The 13,397-nt window shown below is 42.5% G+C and overlaps 1 pseudogene; it reads left to right on the top strand.

Annotated features, from left to right (window-relative positions):
* The first annotated feature begins 2,095 nt into the window (after positions 1-2,095).
* Positions 2,096-3,462, top strand: LOC102876283 (annotated as a pseudogene).
* Positions 3,463-13,397: the final 9,935 nt, after the last annotated feature.

Genomic DNA, 13,397 nt, shown 5'->3' with positions numbered 1-13,397 from the left:
ATGAATGAATGAAAACCCAAAATCTCTGTAAATGTTCATTAAAACTAATAAAATTTAATAATAAAAAAATTTAAAAAAACAAACAAAAGCTAACTAAATATACCTCCTAACAGGAAGGTGCTCTGGTGGCACAGTCAACAGGTGATTGCACTGCTGAACCCAAGGTAGCACTTCTCTGGTAATTCAACTCCACACACGGTAGAAAGATAGGCAACCACCTCCTGTGTGACTACAGCCTCCAAAGACCCACTGGAGTGTCAGCTATGAGTCAGTTCTGACTCAATGACAATGAGTCAGGAGTTAAATGGGAAGGTGTCCTGTTGGCAATGAGTTAAGAGTTGAACAGGAAGGTGATCTGTAGCCTGGAAATGAATCCTGCCCATAAATAGCAATGGGACGAGGTAGAAAGTAGGAGATGACATAGAATAGAATAGACATGAGGGACAAAATTATGGCTTCCACTTTGGGAAATCTGGAGAGGCTGTATGGTGGAAGTGGTACAGAGATAAACCTTTAAAGAAGGTTGGCAGACCAAAGCCCACTGCTATCACTGTCATGGCCACACCGTAGACTTGTCCATCAGGTTTGCAAAGCTGTAAATCTTTACTGAAGCAGACCACCTTGTCCTTGTCCCTTAGAGAGGCTGGTAGATTCTAACGAGCAACCTTTCAGTTGGCATCAAAGCACTTAACCACTTTGCCACCAGCCTTCTTTAAAGAGTTTGGATTTGTTGGAATGAAGAGCTCATTCGAGAAGATAGGAAGTGTATCAGGAAAAGTCCATCTCAAAGGCCCAGTGTTGACCCCGTGGCGGCAGCAATGGGCTTGATATGGTGGAGATCATGATTATGGTGCAAAACAGAGCAAGCTTTTAATCTGCTGTTCATAGGGTCTCTACGAGTTATAGTCATCTCGACCTGAAATCACAAGGGAGCAGTAGTGGCATAGTCTGTAGCAAGCTGCACTGCTAACACAAATCCAGTTCACAACCATCAGAGGCTCCAAGAAAGAAAGGTAGACGGTCACTTCTCCTGCGATTTACAGCCTTAGAAACCCAATGGAGAAACAGTTCAACTGCAATGAGTGAGTGAGTGGTATCGGCATATGATGTGCCCTAATCATGTCTGAGTGCTGTCTTAGAAAAGAGGAGAACAGTGGAGTGCATTTGGGGCAGGGTGGGGGGAACAGGGTCGGGGTTGGGGGGGATTGTATACCAATGAAGAAGTTTATCTATTGCTTTTCAAAGAGAGGAGCGAACTGGGGGGGGGGGGTAAAGGAAAAAGCGCAACAATGAATGAATGAAAATCCAAAATCTCTGTAAATGTTCATTAAAATTAATAAAATAAAATTTTTTAAAACCAACAAAGAAAAACAAACAAATTTAACAGGTATGAAGAGATGACACATCCCTGAAGTACACCTTTCTAAAAAAAAAAAAAATAAAGAAAGAAAAGAAAGAAGAGAGGAGAACAAGGGGAGGGGAGGGGCAGGAAAAAAAAAGAAAAGAGGAGAACAGACAGAGGTGGGGAGAGGCTAGGTATACCATGTGTTAATGTACTAATAAAATAAGAAATGTCAGAGATTACTGGGAACCACCAGAAGGTAGGAGAGAAGCGTGGGAATAGTCCTCTCTCCAAGCCCTCAGAACACAGACTATATCTGATTTGGACTTCTGGTCTCCAGTACCGTGAGACAATACATTTCTGTCTTTACGTGTAGTCTTTTATTACTTTGGTCCTAGGGAACTAATACACAGACCTTGAAGGTGTTTATCCATGACTCAGCAGGAATGGGGAGTTGTGGTACATGTTTGAGCATGTGAGTGCTCAGAGTTAGAACTAAGTGGTCAGATGAACAGGCAACCTGAGACAAGAGACCACTGAAAGTGACCCCTGAGCTGGCTCTGTGTCCTGTGCCAGGAGGAGGGCAGGCTGAGGCAGAAAGAAGTGCCACTCCAGGTGTCTGTGTCAGGGGGGTCTGCCCAGCAGGAGAAATGGGGACCAAAAAGCCCAGGGTGCCCATCCCTTTCTGCCTGTGTCCGTTCATCTCAGTCCTCCGTTGCCCTCTCTCAATACTGTTCTCTCTCCCTCGGACCCATGCGGCCACCACCCTCCAATCACTCATTGTGGGTGCAGCACCTGCTGGACCCCGAGAAGGTCAAGAGAGAAGCAGGATGTGCAGGTCCCGTCCTCAGGCATTCACATCGGAAGGGTCAGAGGCAGCTCAACAAGAAAGCTGGGCTGTTTCCCTGTTCTTGCGATGGTGAATAAAGCTGCTATGAACATGTACTAGTCTCTGTGTCTCAGTTCTCAGGGTATATTCCAAGCAGTGCAATAGCTAGGTCATATGGAATTTCTATGTTCAGCTTTTTGAGGAATCACCAAACTGCCTTCCAGAATGGTTGTACCATTTTACACTCCCTCCATCAATGTATAAAAGTTCCTATCTTGCCACATCCTCTCCAACATTTGTTACTTGCTGCCCTGTTAAACTTTGCCACAGCTACTGGAGCGAGATGATATCTCATTTTGGTTTTGATTTGCATCTCTCTTATTGCCAGTGATTTGGAGCATTTCTTCAACCACAATCTAATAGACTGAGAAATTATGGTACAGTCACACAGTGGAATACTACGCAGCACAGGAGCAATGATTTTGTAAATTACCTAATTTAGGAGGGACTGAAGAACATTATGCTGAGTGAACTCAGTCCCACAGGGACAAATATTGCATAAAACCATTACTGTAGAATGATCCAAGGGGGGGGGGGAGGGGAAACAGGGAGATGAGGATGTGCAGGGGCGGGGGGATTAATCATGGGGTTGTACAATTTGATAATTGGGAGGGTGAGGGAAATAATCGGCAAAATCTGATCTGAAAAACAATGCATTCAAATTTTGTAAATAAACAAGTATAAATTTTTAAAAAAAATTTTAAAAAGAAAACAAGCTGGGGCTCCACGCAGCCGCTCGCTCGGCGAGGCCGTGGGCTCCGTGGCGTCGGGCGCCCACGCCGCGCAGTCCTCCTTCAGCATCCCCAACAGCAGCAGCGGCCCGTACGGCTCGGCTCGCAGGGCTCGGCTCGCAGAACTCGTGCACAGCAGCCCCGAGGATGTGGCGGCGGCAGGGACCGGCCAGCGGGCGGGGGCCCCGGCGGGCCGCGCCTGGTCATCGGCTTCTTGCCAGCTCACCTGTCGCCGCACGTTTGGAGGATTTAAGTGCCCTGTATGCTCAAAATTTGTACCCTCAGAGGAAATGGACTTGCATCTTCTGATGTGTTTAACAAAGCCAAGAATAACTTATAATGAGGATGTACTGAGTAAAGATGTTGGGGAATGTGCAATATGCCTGGAAGAGCTGCAGCAGGGAGATAAAATAGCACAACTGCCCTGTCTGTGCATATATCATAAAGGCTGCATAGATGAATGGTTTGAAGTAAATAGATCTTGCCCTGAGCAAGATTAAGCACCATATTCCTGCTTTATAAGTTTTCTTATCTTTTCAAGATGCTTGAAAAACCTGATGGATATGAAGATGTGTCTCTGGAAATACAAAAGTACACTCATACTCAGTCAGAAATCTGAGTTCTGTGAGAGTCCAGAACACAGAGATGGACAATCAGAAGACAAAGAAAACTGTATCTGCTTGAAAAGAGGCAATTACCACAGAACTCAGTAGCAAACATGCATATAAAGGACACACAGAAATTTTCAAAATGCTGCACATCCCTTAGTAGTCATCTACATAGTTAATACTGATAAAAATTTTGTATTCAGATGCCAAAGTTAACTGATTTAAAAGTTGATTTACTTTTTATTAAGTTCTCTAGAGCTGCACAACTAGTTGTGTTCTGATTTGGGTTTTTTTTAGTTTGGGGATTCTCTTATTTTCCCAGTTTTTTCACTCTTTCATTCTTAAATTGAAAATATCATAATTTAAATCAATTTAATCTCATAATTTAAATTAAAGTCTTTAATGCAAAAAAAAAAACAAAACAACAAGCTGTACTCTTTAAGGAGGAGTGGTTAGGAACGCAAATGCCCTTCTCATTAACCGAAAACATTCTCTCTTTTCATCTGCCTGCTAAGGCCTGAAGTCTCACCATGAGACGTATTGTTGTCATTAATCCAGTTCTGACTCAGAATAGCAATCCTGCCCGGTCCTGCACCATCCTCACAATCTCTGCTGTGCTTGAGCGCATTGCTGGAAGCACCATATCAATTCATCCCGTGAGGATCCTGCTGTTTGTCAATGACCTTCAACTTGACCAAGCAAAATTGGTAAAGTCTTTTACTCCAGAGACTAACCCTTCCTGATAGCATGCCCAAAGAATGTGGCCAATGAGCATTCTGGCTGAGTTTCTCCTGAGACAGACAGGTTTATTTCCTTGGCTGTCATCAGTATGCCTATGTAGCAGAGATGGGACTTCCCTCTCCCACCTTCACCCAGCTCTGGGGACACAAGGAGCAGTGGCATGCCGGGATCATAGCTGATGTTGTTGTTTTACTCCATAGAGTCAACTACCACTCATAGAGACCCTATGAACAATAGATCTGAACCCTGCCCTATCTGAGCCCATCTCTTTTATTTTTTCAAATAAAATTTTTGTTTTATACTTGTTTACTTACAAAGTTCATATACATTGTTTTTCAAAACATATTTTTCCCATTTCCTTTACCAATCCCTCACTCTACCCATCAAATTGTATGACCTTATGATTAACCACATCCTTCCCCCCATCCTCACCCTCTGCTCCCCCCTCTCCCCCTTGGATCCTCATACACATTCTGCAGTAATGGTCTCATACCATATTCGTCCTCATGGAATTGAGTTAGTTCACTCAGCATAATGCTTTCTAGTCCCTCCCAAGTTGGGAAATCATTTACAAGATCATTGTTCCTGAATGCTGTGTAGTATTCCATCATGTGAATGTACCATAATTTCTCAACACATCTGATTGTGGTTGGACATCTGGGCTGTTTCCATATTCTTGCAATGGTGAATAACACTGTCATGAACATTGGTGTATATAAGCCTCTGTTTGTACCTCAGTTCTCATTTTCTCAGGGTATATTCCAAGCAGTGGAATAGCTCGATCATATAGAATTTCTATGTTCAGCTTTTTTAAAAAAATGCCAAACTGCCTTCCAGAGTGGTTGTACCACTTTGTAATTCCACCAACAATGTATAAGAGTTCCTATTTCACCACATCCTCTCCAACATTCATTACTTGCTGTCCTGTCAAACTTTGCCACCACTACTGAAGCGAGATGGTATCTCATCGTGGGTTTGATTTGTATCTCTCTTATTGCCAGTTATTTTGCGCATTTCTTCATGTATCTGTTGGTCATCTGAATATCTTTCTCTCTGAAAGGTCTTTCCATGTGTTTTGCTCATTTTGTAATTGTGTTATTAGTCTTTATCTTGTGGAAACCCTGTAGGGTTCTGCAAACTTTTTATATTAGATCCTTGTCTGAAATGGTATTTCCAAAAGTTGGTTGGGTTTTTTTCCAGTCAGTTGATGAATGGGACCTTCTAAAGATTAAGTCCCTGTGCCCAGCTCATCATTTCTTAACACACCTGAGTTGGCCCCATTGCTACAGTCACTGTGTCAATCCATCCCATTCAGGGTCTTCCTCTCTTATGCTGACACTCCAGTCTTCCAAGCATGAAGTCTTTCTACAAGGACTGGTCCCTCATGGAAATATGCCCAAAGTATGAGCCAGACTTTCACAATCCATAAGTGTTATGTAAATAAATAACCAAGCCTCCACATGGGTGATGAAAAGAAACTAAGAAGCAGATGTCTAAAATTTAGCCAATATCATAGATGGCACTTACCCATAGATAAATGGATTATGGCAAGAAACTCGTAAGTATTCCCATGTATTTATAGATAATCCAGATGATGGGTAGGGTGAGGTATCTCCTTAACTGAAATTCTTACTTCCTACTATGTCTAGTCCCATAATTACTTAAAAGCCTCATAGATATTTCAAAATGCCAATAAGACCCTTGATTTGCTATGGAAATTGTATCCTGGTACACCCCAACAACTGAATCTCTGAGAATTTTAGTGATGTCACCATCCTCTGAATCTTAGTAGTTTATTTCTCATGCTTAGTAGCATGTCTTGCTGAGGACATTTAACATAACCCTGGATAAAGCTACACATTTTGCTATCACCCAATCCATCAGAGTCTCTTTGCCAATTGAAAGAAATAAAAAGCTATAATAAGATGATGTTGTTGCTGTTGTTATTGTTGTTGTTGTTGCTGTTGTGTGACCTCAAGTCAGCCATGACTCATAGCAACCCTATGTACAACAGCCCTAAATCCTGCTCTGTCTTGTGCAAACCTCACTGTCTCTGACACACCTACCTGCATTGCTTCAGTCACTGAATCAATTCACTCCTGTGCTGTCCCTCCAAACTCCCAAGCATGACATTCCGCTCCAAGGACTGGTCCCTCCTTGCAAGATGCCCAAAGCATATCAGGCAGAGCTTCAGAATCCTTGCGTCCAAGGATTTAAGTAATAGGGAAAAAACCAATATCCAAAAAGGGAATGATCAGCACAATGTCACTAAAGAAAGGGAAGAGAGTGATGGAAGGATTAATGGAAATCAGAACTATAGGGAGGAAGTAGGGAAAGTGCAATTATGGATATTTTAATGAATGCTATGGAACAAAATGTTTATAAATGGTTTAATGAAAATTTCATCAAAATTTCATTTGCTTTATAAACCTTCACTTAAATAACAAACAAAATTTAAAATCAATAAAAAGTTTATCTAAAAAATCAGTGGTTTAACTTAGATTAGCATAGCTACTCTAGCAAAGAAGAGATCCGTATTTATTCCCATTCCAAAAAATAAGTTGATCCAACAGAATGTGGAAATTATCAAACAATATCACTAATATATCACATGGAAGCAAAATTTTGTTGAAGATTATCCAAAAATTACTAGAACAGTACAGCAACAGAGGAACTGCCAGAAATATAAGTTGGGCTTAGAAAAGGCCATAGCACTTGGTATATCAATGCAGAGGTCAGATGGATCTTGACTGAAAGCAGAGAGTACCAGAAGGATGTCTATCTGTGTTTTATCAACTCATAATAAATTGTGGCCAACATTGAGAATTGGAGTCCTAGAACACTTGATTGTACTTACACAATGCCAAGAAACTATCACCTGAACAAAGCAAGGGAACACTGCATGGTTCAAAATTAAGAAAAATGTGCATCAAGGATATGTTTTTTCCCCCTCTATACCTTTTAATCTATATGTTGAATAAATAATTTTGAAGGTTGGACTTTATGAAGAAGAATGTGGCATCAGAATTGGAGAAAAACTCATCAACAACCTGCATTATGCAGATGACATAACCTTGCTTATTGAAACTAAGGAGGATTTGAAGCAAGTGCTGCAGAAGATCGAAGACTGCAGCCTTCAATATGCATTACACCTCAACATCAAGAAAACAAAGATCCTTACCACCTGGCTTTTAGTCAACATCATGATAAATGGGGGAAAATTGAAGTTGTTAACTATTTCATTTTGTTCAGATTCACAACCAACACTCTTGGCACCAGCAGTCAGGAACTCAAAAGACAAGTTGCTTTGAGAAAATCTGCTGTCAAGGACTGCTCCAGAATCATGACAGTGATCAGAGTTACAATAAAGCAATGATGTCAGTCTAGAGATTAAGATGTTCCTGATCCAGGCTATGGTCTTCTCAATTGCTTGCTATGCTTCTGAAACCTGAACAATGAATAAGGATCACAGAAAAAGAGTTGACATCTTTGAACTGCAGTGCTGGCAAAGGTTATTGAACATATCATGGACTGCCAAGAGAACAGGTCTGTCCCAGAGAGGGTGAAGCCACGTTACTCCTTGAAGGCAGGGATTTTAAAACTCCATTTCACATACTTTGGGTATAGTGTCAAAAGAGGCAGGTCTTCGGATAAGGACATCACGCTCAATGGAGGGTGGAGAATCAGCACAGCAAAGGAAAGCCCTGGAGGAGATGGTTTGACACAATGACTGTGACAATAAGGTCAGGTGTGCTAGAGGCGGTGAGGTTGGCTCAGGAGAGGGCAAGTTTCAAAGGCATTGTTCACAGGATCATGATGAGTCATAGCCAACTTGACAGCACATAACAACAAAATAAAGAAAAATAATAATGAAATAAAAAAGCAAAGATACTGCTTCTAGCACTTGATCTTATTGAAAGCACTCTTCCATATCCGATACAATGCTCAAGTCCCTCAGATTTTTTAATCACTGGTACTCAGCACCCTCATGCCGTCCCACCATGGGATCTTTGTATATGCTCTTCTTTCTATCTGGAATTCTCTTCCTTCACCAGTTAACTAACTCCTTTACAACCCTCTGCTCCAAAGCCAAGGTTATTATGTTCCCAATTCCTTGAGCTCTCATTTAAGTTTGTGCCTCTCCTTTGGGTACCTGTTGTGGTTGCAATTTTACATCATTCAAGGGATTATTGTGATTATTACATAAATGTATCAGAGAGCTGAACAATGACTAAGGATGACAGAAGAATCAATGCCTTTGACTTGTGGTGCTGGAGAAGAGTTTTGAACATACCATGAACCACCAAGAAAACAAATTGGTCTGTCTTGAAGAGGGTGAAACCAAGTTTCTCCTTGGAGGCTAAGATTTTGAAGCTCCATCTCACATACTTTGGGGACGTGGCCAAGAGGGACTGATCTTTAGAGAAGGACATCATGATCAGAAGGGTGGAGGGACAGCATGGGAGAGGAAGATTCCGGATGACATGGATTGATACAGTAACTGGGCCAATGGGGGTAGGTGTGTTGGAGTCAGTGAGACTGGCTGGCTCGGGACAGGGCAAGCTTCAGAGCTTTTGTATATAAGATTGCAATAAGTCACATGAGGGGATGGCACTGCAGGCCAGGGCCCGGAGCCTTCACTCTGGGAGTTGGACTGCTAGCTATCATCTTGATGGCAGTCACGTAGGTCATGTAAGGGAAATTTTTGGTGTCGTGTTTGATGTGTGTTACTGCTCTTTTCTGCCCAAGAGCGGGTGTCCTTGAGACTTTGACCAAGGGTAGAGGTCTGCTTTAATATAATTTTTGAATGAATATCCCTTAAATGACACAGCAATCTTTTGTCTGTTTGCTGAACTGAACAATTTGTTGTTGCTGTGATGCTGCACACTGTTCCATAGTCTTGTCAAATACCATAATGATTACCCATTATGTACAATGTTTGGATGAGTTTCCATTTTGATTTATACTGGCAAGCAGGAGTGGCGTCCACTTCCTAAACTAGATGCCTCTGGAAACTCTACAAACTCTCTAAACTCTATAAGTGTATAAAAATTATTTTAGTTATAGAACAGAATTCAGATCTTTTGTGCAAAGTTTACTCTCAGTCATATTCAACTTGACGACACTTAACCACTGCTAAATGAAACTTGTGCTGTTATATCTGGAGGACACTCTTCCACTTTGTACATCACTCTTTGTCAATGTGCTGTAATGAATGTAACCTGGATTTGCTGTGATGCTGAACCTTGTGCCATTGGGGTATCAAATACCAGAATGGTCTCCCAATGTGGACAGTGTTTAGTGGAGCTTCCGGTTGTAAAACAGGTTTGGAAGCAGGAGTGGCATTCACTTCCTAAACCACATGCCTCCAGAAACTCTATGAACTTGGAGAAATGATAAGCATTATGGAAAGGCATTAGATCTTTTGTTTTGACTCTAGTCGCTATGAGTTGTGCTCGACTCGATGGCAATCAACAACAACATGAGTCACTGGCAACTTGACAGCACATAACAACAACAACATAATATGTACCTGATCCAGTCATGGTATTTTCAGTTTAATATATATGTGAAAGCTGAAGGAAGACCAAAGAAGAATAGATGCCTTTGAACTGTGGTGCTAGTGAAGAATATTGAATATACCATGGACTGCCAACACAGCAAACAAATCTGTTTTGGAAATGCAGCCAGAGTACTCCTTTGAGGCAAGGATAGTGAAACTTTGTCTCACAGATTTTGAGAATGCAATCATGAAGGGCCAGTCCCTAGAAAGAGACATCATGCTTGGAAAAGAAGGCCAACAAAGAGAGGAAGACCTTCAATGAAAAAGACTGTCATATTTACTGCCAAAACAGACTTAAAAACAGCAGAGATTGTAAGGGTGAGGCAGGATTGGACAGGGTTCTATCTATTGTAGATAACTTCATTGAGAGAAGGAGTCAATGCCAGGGCTCCCAACAACATACCTGCCTGACTGAAGAACTCCATGACTGAGTGTCCTGAGTGTCTAACAAAGTGTCTGGTACATAGCACACACTCAGTAAAGATTTAAGTTAATAAGTAGAATGATTGGATAAATGTACAAACTAACAACTGAATAAAAGGAGTAGGGTCCCAGGCCTGGAGGTGGACTGCAAAGTGGAGGCGTGTGCAGGAAGGACCTCTGAGAAACTGAGGCAGGGCTGAGGAAGTCTCAGAAGTCCCACACCCCTGATCCTCAGCATTCCACTTGCGATTAGTGTCCAGATGATGATTCGACAGTCACTCCCCTTCGTGGCAGGTTTGGCCTTTGCCATGTGCCCTCCACATATAATTCACCAAAGAACGTTTCATAATTCTGAAGAAACTCTCCCAGTTCCCAATCTGCCTTCAAATCACAAGACCAAGCTACTTTCCTTTGGACCCAACTCTGTCCACACTCCTTGAGATAAGAGAGAGCCAGGATACCCAATTAAGACCTGTCTCCTAGGAATCAAGACAATCCTTGGGGCTGCAGCTTGGCCCACAGAGCTGATGCCCTTTGACAAGGAGCAGGAAATAGCTGAGCTCCTGGATCTCTCCATCCCAGGGAATTTCAGGCTCCAACTTCAGAAACAAGAAAGCAGCCGAGGCGACACTTCACACCTGTGCTCAGTTTTAATAGATCTGCTCCAAGCTTTCCCTCATTCTCCACCTCCCTCCCGCCTCCCTCCTCCCCTACCCCCTACTTACACCTACTTACACCATCCACAGTGAAAAATAACAAAATCTCATGTTTATTGATAGGGAATTCCTGTAGCTTAGTGGTAGGGAGCTGTGCTGCCAACCTGAAGGCACATGTTTCAAATCTACCAGTTGTTCCACAGGAGACAGAAGGGCAATCTCCTCCTCCTCCTGTGTGATTGTTGTTGTTGTTGTTGTTGTTGTTGTTGTTGTTGTGTGCCATCAAGTAGCCTGTGACTCATAACGACCCAATGTACAACAGCCCCAAACCCTGCTCTATCTTATGCCAATCTTTTTTTGTGAGTGTGCCAATTTTATTGTATCTGATACACTTACTCCCATTACCCCAGTCACTGAATCAATCCATCTCATCAGGGGTCTTCCTCTCTTGTTCTGTCTCTCTACCCTCCCATGCATGAGGTCCCTCTCTAAGGTCTGATCCCACCTCTGAAAATCCACTGCAGGGCAAGCTATGGGTTGGTTCCTACTCAATGGTACATAACAACAATAACAGAACATGTTTATTGAGCACTTACTAAGTACCAAGTGTTATAGTATCTCTTATATATTATTTAAACATCTAAAAACTTCCTCTGGCAGTGACTAATGCTGTTCTAATGCACAGAGGGGTGACCTGGCCTGTCCGGGGCCACACCGCCTCGGAGTGGTGGAGCTGGGTCAGAGCCTGATCCCCATCCACAACTGACCAGCTGCAGGCCCCTCCTCAGCTCAGGGCCTGCGCTTGGCTTCACTCACATTCTGTTTCCTTCTTTCAGAAGACAGCCGTGTAACCTCTCTCTCTGTTGCTTCTGCTCAGAAATTCAGAATCAGGGCAATACACACATAGAGCAATAGTACCAGTCCTGATGACCATCTCTTTTCTTTTCCTCCCAGTTAAGGGAGGAAATTCTGGTGGTCCAGTGGGTAAGGAGTTGTTCTGCCAACGTAACAGCAAGTAGTTGGAATCCATCGGCTACTCCAAGGGAAAGATGGGCAATCTCCTTTGTGATTTACTGCCTCAGGAAACTCGCTGGAGGGTCAGCACTGAGCTGATTCCAATTCTACAGTGTTGAGGTGAGTTGCTGAGTTTTGTACGCAGAGACCCTCAATGATACAGATAATCAGTAGCTGCAACAACAGGTTCAAATAACAATTGTGAGGATGTGACAAGACTGGGCAGTGTTCCTCCTGCCTCTGAAACCCCCTGGCGGGTCAGCTAGGAGTCAGTTCTGACTCCACACAGAGTAGCAGCAGTTTTCTATGTAGGGGTCCCTGGGTGTCACAAATAGTTAAACACTCGACTACTAACTAAAAAATTGGTGGTTCAAATCCATCCAGAGATATCTCCAACAAAAGACTACTGATCTATTTCTGAAAAATCAGTTATTGAAAAGCCTATGGGGCAGTTCTGTTCTGACAGATAATGGAGTCGCCTGATGGGCAACCTGATGGGACCTGGGTACTGACAGTTCTCTCTGTTATCATTAATGATAGCTTGTTTTTTTTCCAGAGAGAATGTAGGAGGCAGCACATATCAAAAGCAGTTCAAAATACATAGAACTAAATGCTTGACCCCCAGAGAGGAGAGATTGTAAAGGTTTATCAGAGTGAAGCAGAGGTTCTGACAAGGCCTCAGGCAGTGGGGCAGAAGGGAAAATCTAATCGGTTCCTATCAGCAGGAAGCAGACTATTTCCTCTGTAGGAAAAGCATTCCCCACCTTCTAACAAATCCTGTTATAAGTGGTTCACACAGTCCTTGGTACAGGGAATTCTAAGTGAAGCCATTGACTAATTATGTCCTGAATTTCTGCAGTAAAAGGAAAGTATATTTTATGTGACTGTTGACCAAAACGGAGGATGTTACACCAAGCAACAATCAGGAACAGAAGTGCTCTGAGAGAGGCTAACGTGTTCCAAGGACAGAGCCTTCTGGGTCCAGATGGTCTGGCCAGGTATTAACTCAGAATGCCTGAAAGCTGACTAGACAATTTCGTCCTTCAAAATCATGTCCAAAATTCCCTCCACAGACTTTTATTTACTATGGAACTGGATATCTTTTGAGGGTAGAGTCAAATCTTTTTCTTTTTTTTTTAATTAAATTTTATTAATTGAAATGAACATTTACAGAGATTTTGGGTTTCCAGTCATTCATTGTTGCACTATTTTCTCTACCCTACTCCCCAGTTCATTCCTCTTTCCCCCCACCTTGAAAGTCTGTTTTAATTGTCCCATTGCCACAGTGCTTGTCAAAGCCAGTTCTGATTATTCTCCTTTGTCAGTGTGTCCTTTGTCATTCCCTATCACTCCTCCCTGAGAGAGACTTCACCCTGATTCAGAAGGAAAAGGGGATGGCGTATTCTCTTAGCTACTTCCTGCTGAAAAGG

This window comes from Elephantulus edwardii, unplaced genomic scaffold, assembly GCF_000299155.1.
Source record: "Elephantulus edwardii isolate Elephantulus edwardi_28Jun2011 unplaced genomic scaffold, EleEdw1.0 scaffold00030, whole genome shotgun sequence".
Classification (NCBI taxonomy): domain Eukaryota; kingdom Metazoa; phylum Chordata; class Mammalia; order Macroscelidea; family Macroscelididae; genus Elephantulus; species Elephantulus edwardii.
This window is presented reverse-complemented; position numbering and strand designations above follow the sequence as displayed.